The sequence below is a fragment of the Lissotriton helveticus genome, chromosome 5_1 (genome assembly GCF_964261635.1).
Source record: "Lissotriton helveticus chromosome 5_1, aLisHel1.1, whole genome shotgun sequence".
In the NCBI taxonomy this organism is placed as follows: Eukaryota; Metazoa; Chordata; class Amphibia; order Caudata; family Salamandridae; genus Lissotriton; species Lissotriton helveticus.
The window spans coordinates 694,275,969-694,297,547 of record NC_136065.1 but is presented as its reverse complement, the minus strand read 5'-3'; the positions used below and the strand labels follow the sequence as shown (position 1 = coordinate 694,297,547).

General features: G+C 47.1%; 2 protein-coding genes across 3 annotated transcripts in view; one reads left to right on the top strand and one right to left on the bottom strand.

Annotated features, from left to right (window-relative positions):
* The window catches only part of NUDT13 (nudix hydrolase 13), a 632,694-nt gene extending 630,582 nt beyond the window's left edge, over positions 1 to 2,112 (bottom strand). Inside the window, exon 1 of one of the 2 annotated variants that reach the window (XM_078643092.1) lies at positions 1,965 to 2,112. The gene's annotated coding sequence lies outside the window, so the exon portion shown is untranslated. The remainder of the gene's footprint in view (positions 1 to 1,964) is intronic. The other variant, XM_078643093.1, reaches the window with a different exon arrangement.
* Positions 2,113 to 2,133: 21 nt separating this feature from the next.
* The window catches only part of P4HA1 (prolyl 4-hydroxylase subunit alpha 1), a 574,677-nt gene continuing 555,231 nt past the window's right edge, over positions 2,134 to 21,579 (top strand). The window contains exon 1 of the mRNA XM_078643088.1: positions 2,134 to 2,262. The gene's annotated coding sequence lies outside the window, so the exon portion shown is untranslated. The remainder of the gene's footprint in view (positions 2,263 to 21,579) is intronic.

Genomic DNA, 21,579 nt, shown 5'->3' with positions numbered 1-21,579 from the left:
TTCCGACCTCCGACGGCCCGGGGCTCCGTTTCCAGCGCGCTCAGCAGCGCTTGACACCGGGTTCTCGGGTACAGCGCCCACAATGTCGGGGGACCCTGGTCTCGATCTGGGGTGCTGGACAGGGTCGGAGTGAGCTCCCGACTCCTGTTCTTTTGGGGTGCCAAGTTGCACGCATCCGGCGTGACGCGCGCTTCCAGCGCGAACAGCTTTCTTTTCTTGAGCGTTTCAGCGCTCGATCCAGTGGCTCCCTCTGGGCTCCGACAGTCGCTGGGGGAGCAGGGTCACCGGCTGCTGACCTCTTTCCTCAGGTGGCAGCACTACCAGGCAGCAGGTTCTTTACTCGATGCTGCAGGGGACAGGGGCACTCCAATTGGGTTCTGCAGGCTATGATCATGCCTATCCCACCCTCGTCGCCAGTTGTAGCATCGCGCTACAAATAATCACAGAGACTGATTGTGATTGCACTGGAGGTTTATTCCATACATCCAGCTTCTTCCCTGTCCCTACTCTAACTGCCCTCATCCTGTCCCTACTCCGGCTCTTCCTGTACCTGACCACCTAGCTCCTCCCACCCAGCTACTAGACTGCTAACACACAACAGGCATAGGAATCAGAGTAGACCGTGGAAGGTAGGAGATGAGGTAAAAGTTAAACTTCCGAGGTCTGTGCATTCAGGGTGTTCAAAGTACTCGGAGAGGAAGAAAATTGTTAAGGTTTGTAAAAATGTGGTGGTACTCAATGATGGACAGGCATGGAGCATGGACCGTTTTGTAAAGGACAATAGTAAAATACTGGAGGAAGAGGAAGCAGGCAAAGGTGGAAGAAACGACATGGAAAGGGACAACAAATCGGCCAAGCCAGACCTCAGGAAGTCGGGACGGAGACCACGTTGGCAGAAGGACTATATAAGGTGGTGACATGATTTTCTGTGGTTATTGTATAGGGTAGGAGAAGTGTTGTATCTGCACTTACAGTTGGTTTCACCCATCCGATACACCCCTACCAATTTCCCTTGTTGGTTTACCCCACCTGTCAACGTTCTATGGTGAACGCCGTTCTGTTCACTATGACTAGGGTTATGGATGTTGCTGACAGCACTGAGTGATGTGTCAATAAACTTGCTAAAGGAATACAGAGTGCTTACTTATTTCATTATGGTCAATCCACCCTACCCATAATGCATTGCATGCAAGACAGTACTAAGAGTACATTCAAATAGCTATGTCCTGATATACAATTAGTAGCTTTGATGTGTGACAAAAGTATTATTACATTAATTTCGGATTAGGTTGTACTCTGTGTGGAGCTGATAAAGGGAAATTTATAGACAGCCTCATATAAATTTGAGATGTTCTAGTGAGTGAAGTAACCACTGCCAGTCTAGCTTAGGACCAAGTGTGTGTCCTGCCTCAAGCCATTTAAGTAAATAGTGCCTTAAGGCTGTAATTAAAACCTAGGGAGTAACAACACATGTAACAGGGGGTGTCCTCATAGGAGGTTACAAGAAGAGACAAGGCGGTACTAAGGAGGGAATACTAAGCCTATTGACCAATGAAAAGCCACAATTTACAAAGGGCAGGAGCCAATTAAAAAGATGGGCAGAAAGTGGGCAGCGCTTTATCCCCATATCCTGAATACAGCATGTCTTAAAGAGACAGCGCAATCGCTGCCTAGGCGAGTCCTAAAAATCCTGGATTAAAGGGTACTAAGTAAATGGACAATTGTCAAAATGCAAAGAAGACAGTAGTGTAGTGTTTACTGAAAAGCTCACACTTTGTACTATACACGTGTAATTATATTCGTCCTTTCTTTTAACATTTTCACTCGTGAATTTAGTATTATATAAACTTCAACACAAATCTGATAAAATCCATCACATTATGGGAAAACAGATCACACTTTAGAGAAATGCAGACGGATATTAATTTTACGGGGAAGGATATTCAACACTGTACTCTACTTACAGTACACACAACACTGCCTGAAGTAGACTGCCCACGGCTCAAGTGGCAGGAAGTGACAAAAACTGGCGAAGGGCTGATGGGAATTGTAGTCTGCTCATTTGACCAATGAAAGTGTCGCTTATGTTTATCTTTATGAAGAAAAACTCGCACTCCCAGGCACCACGCAAAACGCGCCTAATAGAAACACTGACTGACCTTTAATTGCATTCCTTAGAATGAGCAACGCTGAAAAGTCTGTTACTGAGCACATTCTGGTCCCAACGATTCAGCAGAACGCGCTAGTCAAACACATTCTTGAGTGAGTAGAGGCCTAGTTTGATGTTAGATGAGAAAACGATTATTTGAAAATGATTTTCCACTAACTGCGCTCTATTAAAAGCACAACAACTGTTCAGCGCTGTTTTGATGTTCTAACTGTACAATCTTCCTCGTGTGTTCGAGCGGTTTGCGGGTGGCCAGAACCCTTGGTGCTACTTCTGTTAAGTCTGTTGTGACGCTCTTTTTAGAACTCCGTCCTCCTACTCCCAAAATCATCACTTTCTTTAGTTTGTGAGAACCTTTTTTAAAAGGTTTAATTCGTTTTTGTAATCTTGCTTTTCTGTCCGCTCCCACTCCCCATACACGTCCCTATGTACTTGTGTTTAATATCAGCTACATTTGCCTATTTATAGCTTGCTTTTGTTGCAATAAGGGTAGTTGACTAACATATACAGATTTTTTTAAAATGAGGATGTTATGAAAGAAATGTGCTTATTACCTATGGAAATGCTTTAACAATCTTGTGGACCTGGGTAAGAGGCTCACGGTGCTAAGCTCGCAGCGCACCCATAAACGTTGCTCAAACAGTGACTCCTAAAAGCGTGAATACAGGCTATTCAATTAAAGGTATAATGATCTCGATTGTGGACCACTCTTTATATTTTCTAAGAGACAGTTGGAGTTTTACTGCTTTTAAAGTACATCTTACATTGAGTCGACAGGCACATTCTTCCTAGACCTCGTTTTCCTTACTTTTAAGTTGGTGCCTTGATCCTTCTAATGTATTGTTTACTTTATCTGGCATTGATTGCAATTGATTTCATTGTATTATCTATATCTGTGTGTTACTGTATTTTTATACATTGTCTTATTTGCATTACACCTTGCATTTGTTTATAATGACATTCCTAGTACCCCCCTAAGGTACCTGAACATCCCCAAGGAAAAAGCTAGCTCTGCTCTTCCGGACATGGAGTGCCCAATTGACTGAGGAAATGCCCTTTTATGTGCTCGCTAAGCTCGGCATCACTGGTATATGTTGCGTAAGTGTGGGTAAATGTCGACCAATCAGTTATGAGCCACATCTATTTACCTCAAACATGAGACATAACATGCTTCTAAAACAAATGTAGTAGAGGTTCAGCTTCGGTTTTGCAACTGGAACACTGGGGTGTTACTTCGTCACCCAGATCATATTGTACTTTAAGTCTTACCGTAATGCAGATTAAATTGCAAACCAGATACTTATTATCAATTACATGTGACCCTAGACCGTCCTACCAGATCCTGCCAGATTTACCTTGATGCAAACTGGGATTAGACTGGTATCTATACTTAGAGGTTCTCCTCATCAAAGCCTACCTCATGGAAAATATTTTGTGAGCCTGCAGGTGCTTTCACATTTTTTTTTTAAAGTTTACCTTTCTAGTGACAGCATCCTCAACTCTGGCGATCGTCATCATCACACCTCTGTAAAGAGGCGAGGGTTGGGAAAACATGGCTCTTGGATATTTTTCCTTCACAAACACCGGGTCAACCCATTGAGTGTTCTATGGGTGAGCCCTCCTTTGAATGCAGGAGACCCAGATGTGCCATAGAATGTTCCTGTCACAACCTGGTCGAGCAGGCCTACTGGAGGAGACAAGAGGATTCTGGCAGTCCCCTAAGATAAAGAATAAACCCACCTCGGTGTCATTCCCGTGTCCTTTGTCCATACACAGTGTACATTTTACAGTACATGTTAACAATTCTACTTCCCAGAGGTCAAGAGGCCATGACCTTGTGGTGAGGTCCAGATACTGCAGAAACGCAACTCACTGAAAAAGTGGTCTGCTGTTCCAATTTATTTTCATCAGGTGGAATAGCAGTGAGCAGTTCTTTCTCCAGTTTGAGAATGACTTGATCTGTCAAGGATGAACATACTTTCTCCACCCAATGGAGGGTCGATTCACTATGATGAAAACATATCTCCCATCTGGGGACCTGCCAAGGTGGGCACCAACCTTCCCTCATAGCATGGTTCTTTACACATTCATTAAGAGTGTTGAGGGTGTTCCTCTTAGCCAGTGCCTAATTTGAAAATGAATGTGTTCCAGGGCCTAAACCTTCTCCCAGAAGACAGCTGTCAGCGCTGCCAAATGTTGGGGTTACCAACGCCAACATCGCAGCCAGAGAACTCCACACCTGCATCTCTAAATGCGCCAATGAACGCGCCCGCTGCGCAACCCCGACAAACAGCTCCCCAGGAAAGCCGCCTGGTTCACCACCGATCTCCAAGAAAACAGACGCACCTGCAGACGCCTAGAGAAGAACTGGAGGAACACCAAGACACCCAAAAACCACTCCACCTACAAGAATGCCATGATGGACTACCACAACCAAATAAGAACCTCCAAGAGGACCTTCATCCACACCAAAATCCTCGCCAACTCCACCAACTCTAAGGAACTCTTCCCGGTCATCCAGGAATTCACCAACCCTCGCAGCGAAGCCACAGACAACACCCCGTCCCAAGACCGCTGCAACAAGCTTGGAACCTACTTCCACCTCAAGATCAACAAGCATTTGCAATGCAAAAGGTCTCGCATTTACGTGAGTTTTAGCTATTGGCATTGTAAATGACTAACTTGTAAATAAAAAGCATTGTCATTACAATGCCAATCGCTTTTGTTGCATAGTTAGTCTCCGATGTTATGAGCGATTCATATCCGGAGTTCGGGTACCATAATGTTATTAAGCGCTATCTGTGTTTGTAAATGCCATTTCCAATTCTGAACGAGGAAGTCAAAATAAATCATTCAAAGGCGTGTCGCTAACACGAGTCTGCCACCTAGTGGAAGCTAATTTGATTTCACTTTGGTGCGTTGGTGAATAAAAGGATATTTATGATGAAACCTGACACGATTATAAAGAACATTAGAATGGGAGTGGACGAATAATGTGTTTTTAAAAAAAACAAATGTGTATATTTCGTGGAATTGTAAGTTTATTTGTGAAAATACCGGGCCTATAGTATGCAATCCACCTCTTGGGACTAAGGGCTCATAAACCATGCTTTCTCATTCGAAACGGTGATACATCCAGAGACCCGATCGTCACTATAATATTACCAACTAGGTGAAAGCAAGCAGTCATGCCCTTGCTGGAAAGCTGCGCAGCTGACGTATAGAATATACAAGAACGTTCATGTAACAAGACATTGGAGTACCTGGAAATGTACACACTTAACGACTTCCGTCTGACGGCGCAGAGAGGTCACAATTATCCTACAGAAGGTTCGGGGTGAAAATATTCATTGCCAGGTTCGTGGCAAAGATGTGCACCCAGGGCACATGTCCAAAACAAGTGGTAGGGGGGGGGGGGAGTGCGGCCGAGACCAGACACAGCATTTCCCTTGCTGGAGCGGGCCTCGGGCACCATCTATTTGGAAGTTAGTTACGAACAGATGTTGCCAAAGCTCGCTCCGGCAAGGGAATCGCCAAACGTGCACGCATTGCCATTGAAAGCAATGCAACGCCTGCACATTTTTGGCACAAAAAACAAATCGATTTCTAATGTTATCCTCCTATGCAGCGCATGCACGCTGCGTAGGCGAGACCTAAAAACCTCTATGACAACTTCGTCGTCCTTCCATCTGACGCAACAGCCGGCCTGCCCCCAGACACCAGCCAGCCCATGATCTCCACCTGGACGCCAATCACAGCTGCACCCCCTCAACCATGAAAGGCATCCGCTCAGGGGTCCCCACAGACCCCTGCCCCCACACATCTACCACAGAGCCACCACCTCATCGCACCCGAACTACAACTCACCATCAACACCACCCTCGAATCAGGCACCTCCCCAGAAGACTGGAATCGCACAGAAGTCAGGCCCCTGCTCAAGAAGCCGACAGCTGACCCCCCCAACCTCCAGAACTACTGGCCCATCTCGCTCCTCCCTTTCGCGGCCAAAGTTGTAGAGAAAACAGTTACCAGGGAACTGACACAAGTCATCGAAGATCATGCCATCCTCGACCCATCCCAATCCGGATTCCGAAGCAACCACAGCACATTGACGCCCTGCTCACCGCCACTGATGCCACCCATACCTCCTGGACCAAGGCCACCCTGCAGCCCTCATGCTGCTCGACCTAGCTGCAGCCTTCAACACCGTCTCCCACCACACACTCGTCGCCAGACTACACGACGCCCGCATACAAGGAACAGCCCTAGACTGGATCCGATCATTCCTCACTGGAGGAAGCCAAAGAATCAGACTGCCGCCCTTCCTTCCAGATCCCATGGAACTCACCTGCGGAGTACCACAGGGATCATCGCTGAGCCCAACCCTCTTTAACATCTACATGGCCCCCCTTGCCCTATCGTCCCACAACATGGCCTCAACATTGTCTCCTACGCTGATGACACCCAGCTCATCCTTTCCCTCACCAAAGACCCCGTCCCCGCCAGACTCAACTTCCAGAAAGGAATGTAGGAGGTCACAGTCTGGATGACCAACAGCTGCCTTAAGCTCAGTGCTGAGAAGACAGAAGTCCTCGTCCTCGTAACCACCCTTTCAACATGACAACACCTGGTGGCCGACAGCCCTCGGAAGCCCACCGGCCCCCTCGAAATAATCCAAGAACCTCAGCATTCTACTCTACTCATCCCTCACCATGAACTGACAGATCAATGCCGTCACCTTCAGCTGCTTCAACACCCTCCGCATCCTACGCAAGACCTTCAAACGGATCCCCCGGAGTCAAGGAAGACAGTCACCCACGCCCTCATCACCAGCCGACTGGACTAGGGAAACACACTATACGTGGGTACAAACAAGTCCCTACTCCGAAAACTCCAGACAATACAGAATACCGCCGCCCAACTCGTCCTCTGCATCCCCCGGCACGAACACATCAGCCAACACCTTCGAAGGCTCCACTGGCTCCCCGTAGAGAAAAGAGTCACATTCAAAATCCTCACCCACGCCTACAAATGCCTACGCAACACCGGACCCAAATACCTCAACAACAGAATCAACTTCCACGTACCCAACAGAAACCTCTGATCTTCCAACCTCGCACTGGCCAAAACCCCTCACATCCGCAGAGCCAGAACAGGCGGAAGATCCTTCTGCCACATTGCGGCCAAAACCTGGAACGAGCTCCCGGCAGACATCAGACTCGCCCCCTCCCTGAGTGCCTTCAGGAAGGGCCTCAAGACCTTGCTCTTCGGCTAATGGATCTATAATACCTATAGAAATTGTGCTCTCTGCACAGCATTACAATGGTTTATTTTTCAATTTGGATGTCTAAATTCTCTGTGCACATCAAAATTCAAATGTGTATTGGCATTCAGGCAGGTTATGACTTTTAAATACAATTTTTTTTTTTAAACAAAAAAAACAGATAAATCAGGAAAACCGAAACAACAGGGGTAAATAATGGGGTAAATAACAGTATGGTACCGGTAACGGCATGGTGAGCAACTTGCTCAGTCAGTCAATCAATCAATTATTATCTTTATTTGGGCCCAAAATGACCATAAAGCACATACAAATGCAATCAACAGCATAATACATTTAAAAAACAAGGATCCATGTACACAACAATAATCTATACTACTATAATAAAGTAAGAACTGTGAACCTTTGAGGTGGGTAAACTCGGGAACCACAGCGCCAATTCAAACACCCGATACATCTTTGTAATTGTCAGGGTGTGCAGATGGACATAGGCTATATTTAAAAAAAATATATACGTGGTTTTAAAAATTTTACATAAAAAAAAGTAGTCCCTTGAAAGTAGCGCCGGCCGCGACGTGCGTCCTGACATCAGGAGCGCGGGGAGGAGCGGTGTACACGAGCGCGAGGAGGAGCGGCGTACAGGCGGGGAGGAGCGGCGTACAGGCGGGGAGGAGCGGTGAGGAGCAGCGGAGGACAGGTGGTGAGGAGCAGCGGACAGGCGGTGAGGAGCGGCGGACAGGCGGTGAGGAGCGGCGGACAGGCGGTGAGGAGCGGCGGACAGGCGGTGAGGAGCGGCGGACAGGAGCGGTGAGGAGCAGCGGCGGACAGGAGCGGTGAGGAGCGGCGGACAGGCGGTGAGGAGCGGCGGACAGGCGGTGAGGAGCGGCGGACAGGTGGTGAGGAGCAGTGGACAGGCGGTGAGGAGCGGCAGACAGGAGCGGTGAGGAGCAGCGGAGGACAGGCAGTGAGGAGCAGCGGACAGGCGGTGAGGAGCGGCGCACAGGCGGGGAGGAGCGGTGAGGAGCAGCGAGGAGCAGCGGAGGACAGGCGGTGAGCAGCGGAGGACAGGCGGTGAGGAGCAGCGGACAGGCGGTGAGGAGCGGCGGACAGGCGGTGAGGACCGGCGGACAGGCGGTAAGGACCGGCGGAGGTAAGTGAAGCAGCCGCGGGTGCGCTCACGGGGCGAGCGGGGGCCCTGAAGCCTGATTGCTCCCGGACAAGGTCGGGACAGGCTGCTAGTTAATAAATAAATAATAAATACGGCTTACAGATAAAACGCAAGTCTTATCAAAAGGTATATAAAATGGTGAAAAATCCACAAAATAGTATCAAAACAGCATTGAATTGCGAAGTTTAACAGCCGAATAAAAAAATAATCCCACTCTAGAACATATCTCCTGCCTATGTAGGGACTGCAAATTAATAAGGACGGCTCTGAAATTTTCAATCTCTGCCATTGGAACTCTGCATTAAGCAGGCCCTTGGGCAAATCTTTATAAAATCTTCAGAAAAAAACCGAAGTGCAACAGGGTTTGATCGGGTGATCAAGAGGGAAGCATTGGGGCCGATTACGATGGCGGTGAACCCGGCACCGGCAGATTGCCTGTTGGACACCCTCCAGATTTGGATGCTGGATCCCCGCCAGCCTTTCCATAGCAGTTCCTCCACCATGGAAAGGCTGGTGAGGAACAGGCACACACCTGCGCCTTAATATCAACAAACGGGTGAATGGACTTATTCCCAGTGCAAGCTGAAACTTTAAAGTTTTAACCAATAGCACGTGAGAAGATAACACTCCTATTAACCATGCATGAGGTCCAACTAAGGATTTAGTGAAAAGTAACTCTTAGATAGGGAAAGGATTGCACTCCCTCAATGCGCGTGGCCTTAATATTAAGAGTTTTGGTCTACACGTTTTAGGGTCACAGACCATAACAAAGGTTTGGGACCGATTTGTTTCCAAATTAAGATTCTCCATAAAGGTCACAAAACCGTCAACAAGATCCTTGAGTCCATTAGGGGTTCTGACTAACAAGACTGCAAAAAGTTCTAACAGCAGAAGCACTTACACCTGCTGTGGAATTGACAGGGCAACCAGAGTCAGAAATAAAGTTAATACGGCTTCCTAGTTTGTCCTGCCAAGGTATTGCAAAATTGCTAGACTTTACTCGGGTCAAACTCCATTGCTTTATTAAGTCTAGCTTCTATGTTCAACAATCTTGAAATGATGATATTGACTGTAACACTTAATGCTTTATCAGGCTCAGGCCTGATAAAGTCGACCAGGTCATCCACTGAGTTCAAGCTCTTGGGTATCCAGTTTGTGACTCGGAGTTGATCATAGTAGATTTCACCTTAAATTTAGCAGATCTTCTATCCTCGTGCTCTTAATCGCTGTACTCGAGCACTGTGTCCGAGGAGACTCCTGTGTGATTTTGTTTGTGGAGTCTAGCTCTAACAAAGTACATGAGGTCAGCTGGGAAGAAATCACAACTGCCATTGTGGGAGTCAGTCTCAGGTTCGGTCTATGCAGGGCATGGTAAATGTAACTCAGAGATGGGGTCAAGGTCGAAGACCGGGAAGGAAGGCTTTCCTCGGTCAGGGAGAGGTGGCACTGCGCAAGATTTATCTATTTTTTTATACTCAAATTTTATTGGTTTTAAAAAAACAAACAAGGTAGAGACACAACAGTACAAATACATAAAGTGCCGATGTTTAACCAGATCAATTGAGGGTGCCGTGCAACAAGATCTGTCTTCTTAGAAAACTCTCACGGCGCATGCCAGGAACCGATCGGTGGTAGGATTCTCAGGGAAACAGGTGGGGGCAGGGGTTTATTTGTGGGTGCCTTACCCATATTTCAGGCAAACTGCTGGACGGTTCCAGCTAAACAAATAAACAGCCAAGTCAAACAGTATCTGCCACGGTCCTTAAGAGAGGACCAAGGGGGTGGCCCAGCCCAGCAGCTGTTAGGCGATGATGGGCAAAGATAGGCCTGGTGTTTGCCAATGCTGGGAGCAAGGAACCAGGTTAATACTGCGCGACTGGTGTGAATCAGCAACCCCCGTCCTCTAGAAGCACTTGGGGGCTTATGGTCAATGGAGTCCACCTCTCTCCTTGGCGGTGTCTTTGGCTTCAGTCAATGTAAGCAGGATCTTTTCATGATAGATATTTTCAGTTCATCTGTCTACTACCATTTGGAGAACTCAGCATTTATGTTATGAGGGTCCCTATGTTAATTTTTGCTTATTAATATTTTCAGACTTCGAGTACTTGTGTGAGCAGATTTTTTTTGCACTCTGTCCTCAAAATAAGGATGACTTCCCCATCCTCAAACTGGTAGTTGAAGGAATCAAAATAAACTCTATCGGGCTATACTTACCACTAGCCCATATGCCTTTATCTATAATAATAATTCAGTCGGCAATGGAGAAGGTTCAATCGTTTATTCATCAAAATACAAGCCCTGGCAGGGGAGCCTCAGTCTACCCGACCCTCGGAGGTGCGCAGAGGAAACTGATTACATGTTCAAAATACAAAGCATATATACGTTTCATGCGTTCACGATGACACCCTACAAGGAAAGATACAACTTGCCCTTAAGCCAAGAGGAATACCCATATAAGGCACAATTGATTTGCTAGTAGCCTAGGCCTAAGCTATTCCGGGGGCAGGTCAGTAAGGTGCCTCCCTGTCTATCTACTGTACCCTGGATACAATCCCAGACTGCGAAAGCATGTCTTTCTGCCTCAAACTCGCCCCTAACGACAGTTTGACAGGGGCACTTGTATACCGCCCGCCAGGTCCACTAAATCACTTCCATTCCTCGCTGCCGTCGTTAGCGGCCGAATCTGCCATGTCTTCATCCAATTTCACGCTGCTGGGTGACTTCAATATTCACTTCGATGTCAGCCCGACAGTACCGCCAACGAGTTAATTTCCAGCCTAGCCGCTATTCAACTACAACAACCAATCAGGTCTCCCACTCATAACAAAGGTCACTTGCTGGACCCAGTCTTTACCAACTGCCCTAACCTAACAGTTGGCACCATTACTCCCCTACCATGGACGGATCACTTCCTGGTTCCCCTCAACTGGTCTACCTGTAAAGTTACTCCCCCCCCCCCCACCTCACGTAAGATGAGAAACTGGTCGAGACTCCCACTAGAGCAGTGGTCGAGCCTCCTCTCCACCTCTAAACCCGCTCTTTCCAAAAACCCTGCACCCGACAGCAGGACTTTCAACAAGTGGATCGAGGACTCCATCGACACCATCCTCCCCTCCAGGAAAACCAGGCTAAAAAGAGCTCGAGAAACTGCCCCCTGGTATTCGGAGAAACTCAGGGAACTGAAACGACAGTGCAGGAAACTGGAAAGGAAGTGGCGCCTGGGATACGCCATCACCGAGAAAGACAGATATAGGGAAGCCATCAGGGCATACAAAACCGAAATAAACTCAGCCCAAACCAACTACTATAAAAAAAAAAATTATGGCAGCTCGATCTAAGCCAAAAGAAATATATCAAGTAGTCAAAAGCCTCTCTAAGATCCCCCCCCCCCATAGCCCCAACCTCCGATCCTATGTCCCGCTGCAACGAACTGGCTGAATTTTTCTTTAAAAAAATAAACAAAATATATTCTTCCTTTGCAGCCACCAGTCCTGAGACTATCACTGTCATATCACCTCCCCCAACTGCCACAAAACACCTTTTGCGAGTCTACCTGAATGAATTTCCACCGCTAGACCTGGAATCACTCAAACCCCTTGCACTTCATGTAAAATCAGGTTCCCCCCTCGACCCGGCTCCCCCTCAGATGATGAACATGGCCAGCCATGTCATCCTCCCCATTCTCATGGACCTACTAAATAGTTTAATGCAAAGAGGAGTGTTCCCCCCCCTCCTGGAAAAAAGCAATGGTGAGAGCATTGCTTAAGAAACCTAATCTTAATCCTACAGACCCTAACAACTACCGTCCAATCTCCCTACTGCCATGGGCAAGCAAAAATCTGGAGAAGTACATCAATCTCCACCTCACCAACTACCTTGAGGAGAACCTTCTACTAGACTCCACCCAAACAGGATTCCGTCCTAAACACGGCACAGAAACGGCTCTTCTAGCCGTCACGGAAGAATCCAGGAGGATCTTGGATCTAGGGGGGTCAGTGGCAGTGGTCCTCCTCGATCTAAGTGCAGCGTTCGACACGGTGTGCCATAGAACCCTGTTGTCCCGACTATTACACCTGGGAGTCTCAGGAAACGCCCTCGACTGGCTGAGCTCTTTTCTCAGCGGAAGAACCTTCCAGGTCTTCGATGACGACTCCTGCTCCACGAGCAGACCCCTAAACTGCGGTGTACCCCAAGGCTCCTCCCTGAGCCCCACGCTGTTTAATGTGTACATGAGGCCGCTGGCTGGGGTCGTCCAAAAATACGGTATCAAAATCATCTCGTATGCGGACGACACTCAGCTGGTGGTCTCCCTGACACACAAAAACAGCGGGCTCCCCCAATCCAACCTGGCAGCCTGCATGGAGGATGTTAAAAGATGGATGACCACATCATCCTTAAAACTCAATGGCGACAAGACCGAGATAATGATGCTCGGCCCCCCTACTTTAACCACCTACGACCAGCTATGGCCCGCAAGCTTAGGCCCACCTCCAACTCCAAAGGAGGACATCAAAAGCTTAGGAGTATGGCTGGACAAAACGCTTACCTTCAATACCCAGGCAACTAAAACAGCAGCAACCTGCTTCGGGATTATCCGAATGCTGAGAAAGATCCTGCCGATTTTGCCCTTTGAAGCTAAGCAGGTTGTTATTCAGGGTCTCATTCAGTCCAGGCTAGACTTCAACAATGCCCTATACTTGGGAGCCCCTGAATACGTGCTGGAGAAACTTCAGCGCACGCAGAACTGTGCAGCTCGCACCCTTCTCCAGATCCCTCGCAGAGAGTCAGCCAAGGCAGGGATCAGGTCACTTCACTGGCTCCCCGTCAGGGACAGAATTAAGTTCAAAACCCTGTGCATATCGCACCAAGCCTTCTATAGAGCTAGTCCTGAGATTAACCATTCACTTCTCTCCCCTTACTGCCCCGGTAAATCTCTTCGTTCCACAAATGCATTTCTTGCTGCAGTCCCCAGAATCAAAAGGTCCAGAGCAGGAGGCAGGTCCTTCACGCTCAATGCTGCTAGACTATGGAACTCCCTCCCCTTAGCATTAAGGTCTAACCCTACTCTCTCGTCCTTCTTCAAAGAGCTGAAAACATTCCTCTTCAGAAATTAGCTCTCCCCCTGGTCTTTCTCCCCTGTCCCTCAGAGTTTCATTTTCTCTACTTAGCGCTTGGACGCCTTCGGGCAGCAGTCGCGCTCTACAAAACCCCTTCACTTCACTTCACATCTGTAGCCCGGGGAGTACAGGAACGGGCTCTGCTAGAATGTGCGCATCCCACAAACAGGGCAGGTGTGACCTTGGGTTTCCTTGAGCTACAAGCTAACAACTATAGCAGGCAGCTATGCTGCCGTCGTGGCTTCGAGCAGAAAGCGTAATCACGTGATTTCTGGGAAACCGCACTTGCACATAGAGAAACGAAACAAAATGGGTCCGGTCATATCAATAGGAGCAAACAAGTCAAAAATGAATCATTGAATAATATGTGATAATAGTGAACTCTAATTTCATGATTATATAATTACGAGGTTATATTGTATATATTAGGCTAATAATACGTGTTATCAAATTTAGATCCCATCCAACGGCCCTTTTGGCCTACTATAGCCAATATAACCAGATTCATTCTATGAAAACTCCCTCATCGATCTGCATAAGATCAGACACCTCCTTTTGAATCATCTGCTTTTCGGCTTTGGCTTGACGAGAAAAGTTCAAAGCAGATTTTATCCTTGCTGCACAGAATGAGCAGCAGGCCGGGCCACATTGGAGACACAGGCAACACCTAAATAGTACTCCAAAAGCTCCAGCAAGCACCATAAATATATTCCAACCCCAAGTAGCTATAAAACCCCAAAACCAACTACTAAGGGACCAGGTGCCGTTATCTACATGTGCCTCGCTGGCTAGTCGATGTAGTTTTTGTATAGCAAGATGAATGGTAGGGGCTGAATCAGGAATAAACACACAGCAAGAGCTGCCGATCACATGACAGGCTCCTCCCCTATCGGCGAGGATGACGTCAAGAACCATCCGGTTCTGAAGCGAAACAAGCCTCGTCGCCTGAAGCTCTACGGTAATGTTAGTTAAGATCCCAGTGGTGGTCTGGACCACGTTCTCAACTATTCGGGACAAGCGTCTTATACTGCGGCTATTGAATATAGGGCCCCAGAAGGGGGTGAGACCCTTGGCAAAATCCTCGAATTGCTGCAGGGAGGTGTCTGTTTGATCAGTACTGTCGGTGTCAAAGCTCCTAATATTTCGGCTAACTACTACCTCCCTTTGAACCAGCTGATGAGTTCTGTGATAATCGGGCGGAGCAATATACGCAGGAGGGTAGATGAAGGAGAGATAGCAGCTTCCTGCCCATCCCCTTGTGAGCCACGTGTATGCATTCTCAACACATTCGAAATATACATCTGGTGGAGTAATCATGGGTGGGTTACTATATACCTGTAGAGCGTAGGTATAATTGCATCTACTCTTTCCTACCATAACATGGCCTCTTCCCTGTATGCAAAAGGGAGAGGTAGTATTAATAATGGGGATCGGCAGCGCCTTGTCATTCGTAACATTTTGTTCTTTAAAATGCTGGAAATACATGGTGTCATTAAAAAGTTCAAAATCCTGCATTTCCTCCATTAACCACGTAATATTTTTGTAATCTGTATATACATTCATGCAAGCATTGGGGTCCAAGGAGCCCTCTCCTCCATTTCTTTTTGCATCAAATTCTTGATGTTGTTCTATATATTTTAAAATGGCCTCATAATCTCTTTCAGTATATATTTTTGGTTCAGCTACATAGTGTGAATACATTAATGATAATGAAACCAGGCTTCACAGCTAGCTAAAGAGGACATTGGTAGTGAAATGAATAGTTCATGCTGGTGCATGACTGAGGGAAGTAACCCACATACCCAACAATTCGTTTTGTTTGTGGTTCTGTGAGTCTGATGCAACATTTCAATGAAAGCGTTTTTCATATATGTTTCTCTATGTCTTGCCTTATGAGGGGGCAAAGAATAGAAGATGTGCTCTTCCGGGGCAACAGTAGTTCCTAACAGCTTCTGTACAGGGTGCTGAAACTCTAAGTATACAAATACACACATCATAATTACTGTAATGATAACAATAAAAGCAACAAATGCCACCTTCACTCTGGTGGACCATCCGGAAAACAAATGCATATTATCCACATATCGCCGAGGAGCCAGTGGTCTTTCATCCTCCATTGCAAACCGAGCAAACAGGAATATGCTCTCTAAAAGTCCAATTCTAACTCTGTCTCTCTCTATAAGTCCAAAACTATCTTTGTATCCACAAAGCACGCACGCCACCAGAGGGGATCTCCTTTCCTGTGTCCGTTTAGAGCCTCACAGGCAGACTCTTATCATCCATCCAAAGGAAAAGATGGCAAACCACTTCCGTCGTCCTGCAGAACAACCGCGGCCCTCAACTCAGTCTTTCTTTCTGAACAGAGCTACTAAGCACAGTGTTCCAAGCTCTCAACGGGTTCAGTCCAGTGTCTCGCTCAGTATCCCAGTGTGTCTATCCGATGTTTTTCAACTCAAGTTTTTCCCTAAATCCTTCCACGAGAGACTGGGGTACTGCGCTGTTTTCGGGCCGCAGGTCGTAGTTACAGCGACCAGGTTGCTCCTGGTCGTCAAACAACTCGGTTGCAAGAGCATCAGATGCATTCGAACCCTGTGATGCACCAGAAACAATGGCCTCCGCTGATTGAGCCGCCGCCCTGTCACCTGGGGGCAACGCCTCACTTGGCTGCCCCTCTTCTCAGGCTTCTGAAAAAGGTACAAGGCTCTGAAGCGACTCTCCTTCTTGGCTTGGTATTCCTTCGCGGTTTTGCAAATCAAAGGGCAAAGGGAGCGGGAGGCGCTTCAGGTGGCTGACGTGGATCCAATGCTTGCGCCCATGCACCTTCACGGCCGACCTCGTGGCAAGTATGATGTGGTAGGGTTCGGACCACTTCGGTTCCAAACTCGATGTTCGCTGATAGTTCTTCACCAGAACCCACTGGCCCGGTTCCAACCGATGTCCAGGACCCTCTGGTAGCGGCCGCAATGTCTGGGATACCTGTTGATGAATAGAACGCAGATCTTTAGTCAATGCATACAAGTAGTCTGTCATCAAAGGATAATCAATATCTCTAAAGGACCTGGGCCTAGGGACTCCCCACACATTGGCAGGACGGGCAAAGATTACCTCATAAGGTGATAACCCCGTTCTTGTGTGTGGTGTTGTTCTCAGAGACAATAATGCTAAAGGGAGGGCATCGGGCCATTTTAATCCAGTACTAGCACAAATCTTGGCCATCTTCAGTTTCAATGTACCATTATATTTTTTGACTAGACCAGCTGACTGGGGATGCCTGGCTGCATGAAATTTCTGTCTTATTTGTAAACCATCTCAAACACTCTGAACCAGTAAGGAGTTAAAATGTGTCCCGTTATCAGACCAGATAATCCGAGGCAAGCAGTATCGGGGGAAATATTCTTTAACCAAGGCTTTGGCAGTTGCAACAGCAGTGACTTCCTTGGTGGGGTAGGCTTCAACCGATTTACTGAAAGCGCAAACCACCACCAGTACATATTTCAAATTGTTCACTCTTTCCATTTGTATGTAATCGATTTGTATAACTTCAAATGGCAAAGATGGCGGTGCAAATTTTCCACTCTGGACAGATTCTCTGCCCCCTGGGTTGTAACGTAAACACACAGGGCAGTATTTAACCACATGTACTGCAGTTTTGGGAATATTTGGGTTATTCCAGACTGGGTCTAACACTGCACAAATACCTTTTGCTCCTATGTGTGCTGGTCCATGAGCCATGGTCACTACAGCATATACCAATGCATTAGGAAGTAACCAACGCTGCTTCTCAGTTCGAGTTATCCAACATTCATTTTTGTCCAATTGTCCCACTTCCTGTTCCCATGTTTGTGCCTCGTCTATGGTAGCTTCTTTCTGTAACTCTTTTACACTTTCAATGGTATTGTCAAACACAGATGTTTCCGCCACCCACCGAGCTGAAGCACTTGGAAACATGGGAGTCATCTTAGTTTGTGCTGTTTCCTTGGCTACTGAGTCAGCATAAGCATTTCCCTTTCCCGTGGAATCAACGACTTTCTTATGAGCACTGCATTTGATGATGGCAACTTTATCTGGTAGTGTCAAGGCAAATAACAATCGGTCAATTAAAGGACCATGTTGAATTTTCTGGCCATGCGTGGTAAAGAAACCCCTTTCTTTCCACAGCCTCCCAAAACTATGGGCAACGCCGAAGGCGTACTGGCTGTCTGTGTAAATATTTACTCTCAGGCCTTTACTGATCTCTCCCTTTTGCTTTTGGGTTTTTCACTGTTCAGTGTATCCTGTAGAGGGCGCTTGTGGGGCGTGAATCTGCGAGAAGACGCCACAAACGCCAGAACCGCCGTCGCCATCGGACGCGGCCGTTGTTGCTCCCGCTGTTCACTGCTGCCTTTATTGCCGCTCCCGCTGTTCCTGCTGCCCCCCCCCGGGCGATAGATAAGCGGGGGAGAAACAGACCCGCCATTGGATGCGGCCGCCGCTGCTGCTTCTGCTCCTGCTGCTGTCCCCCCGGGCGAGAGAAAGCAGAGCAGGAGTAAAGTATCAATTGCATTAAAGGGAGGGCAAAGCGGCATAAAGCGGACTCCAACTGCTGTCCCAACCACTGCTTGCTGCCCCACTGTCCTTTACTGTCCGAGGCTGCGGGAACCAATATAGAAACCAATATAGTACGGACAATCATGCAATACTATGGTCACAGCGTTCGTGAGGAGGAGCCATAATCAAGGGGAGCCACAATCGAGGAGACAGCCATTGCAGGCTGCGCTAGCGCTGATGCCATTGCGCTCCCTCTTCACTTCGCCACTACCGCTGGTAGCAACGCTGGAAGAGCAGAGCCCGCTATCAGAGGTTAGTCGCGCTACCAGCTACCAGCTAACTGAACCTGCGAAAGCAATGCAAGGATAGGGCAATAGAGCACGCAAGCCAAGAGTCGAAGAACCCCGATAGATTGGCGTCCCGCATTTCTCCGCGCACCAAAAACTTAAACTTATACTGGCGAATTGTATCTGTGACTCGTGACTTGCGATAGCCAGCCAGCCATATTGACAGCTCCATACCGGTAAAAGTTTCCCTGGGGGCGCTGGTGCACTGGTGGGAGATAGTGAGCTCAGCTGCCGTTAGAGGCAGCTGTAAAGTAAGAGCCCGGGGGTGGGAGGCCAGGCTGTTCCGACTAGGTCTGGTCCCGCCGGTGGCCTCCCCCTGCGTGATCCGCTCACTCTCGCATCAGCTTTAGGTACTCTCCAGCTGACTCTAATAAAGGCAGTAGCCTATACATAACCCAACCACGTACCGACTAAAATGCGCACTAGGAGCTGCCTTCTACTGCAATCAACACACCGCCCTCACAAGTCTGCCAAGCGCCAGAAATCAAAACTGCTATATCCTCAGGCGAAAGGTTGCAGTCGCCAATCTCCTTCTCGACTCTGCCCAAAGCAAGCGGAACAAATGGAAGAGGCTTCAGAAATTTTTCCTAGCACTTCAATGGGAATTCCTGAGGATAAAAAGGTTAAAAACAGTCCCAGCAGAGGCTTTGCACAAATGGCGTTAACGGCCCGCCTTCCGCACACATCAAAAGGGAAAATTAGCGGAATAACTGATATTCGAGATCATTTTTACAAGATTGGCCAAGGAAACAGTGCAACACCCCAATTAGCATGCAATAAGACCATGAAAATACAGCAGCAACTTATAAATTCGTCTGACCCTTTTAACCTACCGTCTCTGTACCCAGAAATAACTGTTCAGCGTCAAGCCACTGCCTTGGTCCCCGGCACCAAAATAGGGAATGTACAGGACAGCCTTCCCCTTTCTCCCCCGATATTACCCATTCCCCCCCTTATCCCAAACGAACATTGGATGCAGTCAAGTATGACTAAATTACCACCTGCGCTATCGCCTGGGCTATCACCTATGTCATCGTCTGTTGTCTTTGTTACATCGCATGCTAATAGTCTTGGCCTTGCAAATGACCCCGATAAAGAAACTACATCGACTCTGCGCGGAAAAGAGAAAGTCAATGTTAAAACAGCGGCGCCCTCCTCAGCTGATCCAGCCGATTCAATAATCTGGATTTCATCGTCTTGCTCCTTAAATCAATCACCAAAAATACTATCTCAGCAAGAAGTGCTACCACATGAAAAAACGATAAACATGACAGAGGGCGCACCAAATGACTACTCTCAAAAATGTAGTCCTCTTTTCCTATCTCATACATCTACCCCAATTCCAAATGGAGCCCCCCATTTCATGCCTTTTAGCAATATCGACTCACTTGAGGCATTGCCCAAAGTTCTGTCTGCAAACTCCACCAATAGTAAAACTGTAAATAAAGATAAAGATGAGTGTCTCAACTACGATTCTAAGAAAAATGGAAGAAATTTCCAGTCGGCAAATACTATACAAAGGTCTCCTCAAGCAAGCCCAGGAACATCTAAAACTGAAATGCTGCTTGTAGCCACCAACCAGGCCCTGAACTCTATGGCTATTGCTGCTCATATGCATGCCGATAAACTTGAGACGCAGATAGCTATTCTCCAAATCCTAGCAGATTCTATAATGGGCATTGATAAAAAACCTGAACAATTAAACTCACTGATTCGAAGGGTCCAAAATAATGTAGGTGAAAATCACACCTCCACAGCACATCTAAACCAGGAACTACTAGCAAACATCACCCCACACTTAAACAATATGCATACCAAATGCATGTGTGAGCCTCTGATAAAAAAACTCGAGACTCTGCCTGAAATAATGTCCGAGCTAATTGAAGACTTAAGGACAAGGCCACAAACAAAACCGCAGAAAGCATGCACTCCATTCCAGCAGAAAACTAGTTTTGCTTCCAATCCCCAAATCCATGAAACACCACTGAAATCTAGATCAACTCTTAATATCTTAGCTAGCCCCAGTAATAATAACAGCTCTAAACAGGATCAGCAACAATTAAATATCGTAATAAGCCTCCCTCCTGATCAAGCTCCTGCCACAATAAACTCTTCTATGCTTTTAAGTGAGCCCAAGCAAGTCCTGAAGGAAGGAACAATGATGTCGAGAAAAAATAAGAAGAAACTGAAGAAACTAAATAAAGCTAATAAAAAGAACACTGCACTAATACAATGGCTCGGAACAAATGGGAGGAACACTTCGCCAAACCAGGTGGAGGAGCTAGACGAATCAACGGACCCCCACAAAGGCTTTGCTGAAAAATTAAAACCAATCCAATATCCTACACAGAAAACAATAGACCTAAAGGAGGAAAAAGCACCCACAAGTAACAGCAATATGAAAATGCCTTGTTGCAACCATCCGATTCAAAGTGAAAAGTCCATTAAACCTGCTTCTAAAAACTCTTCAACTGCTATAAACAGAATAAACATGCCCACTGCTGAAGGCCTGGGGCAAATAAAAAAGAGTCTCTAACATAGAAACACCAACATTAAGAGGAGACGAAGTCAAACCAACAAAGGGGCCGCACAAGAAGAGGTCGGACCTAACAATAAAACACCTTCCCCTCAAGAACCCGCTACAAGCGCCCAGTTATTAAGCACCCACTCCTTGACTTTAAAGCATACTGTCTTAGAACACCTAGAACATCATGTCAGGGAAAAGCCCCAAACAGATCCTCTTATTGGTGCCCCCAATCGGCCACAACTGCATAAAGCTACTACTAATATTCAGGAATCTAGCCTTTTGCAGCGACAGAATAAAAAAGTATTACTCTATCCAGAATATGAATCGCAGGGTCAATGGGACATCCTCAATAGGGGAAATGTTCTAAAACTCTGCCAGAATTTGCCAGGCTTAGAAAACATCAACACAGCAGACATCGAAACAGTGGCCTTTATTGACCCAGCCT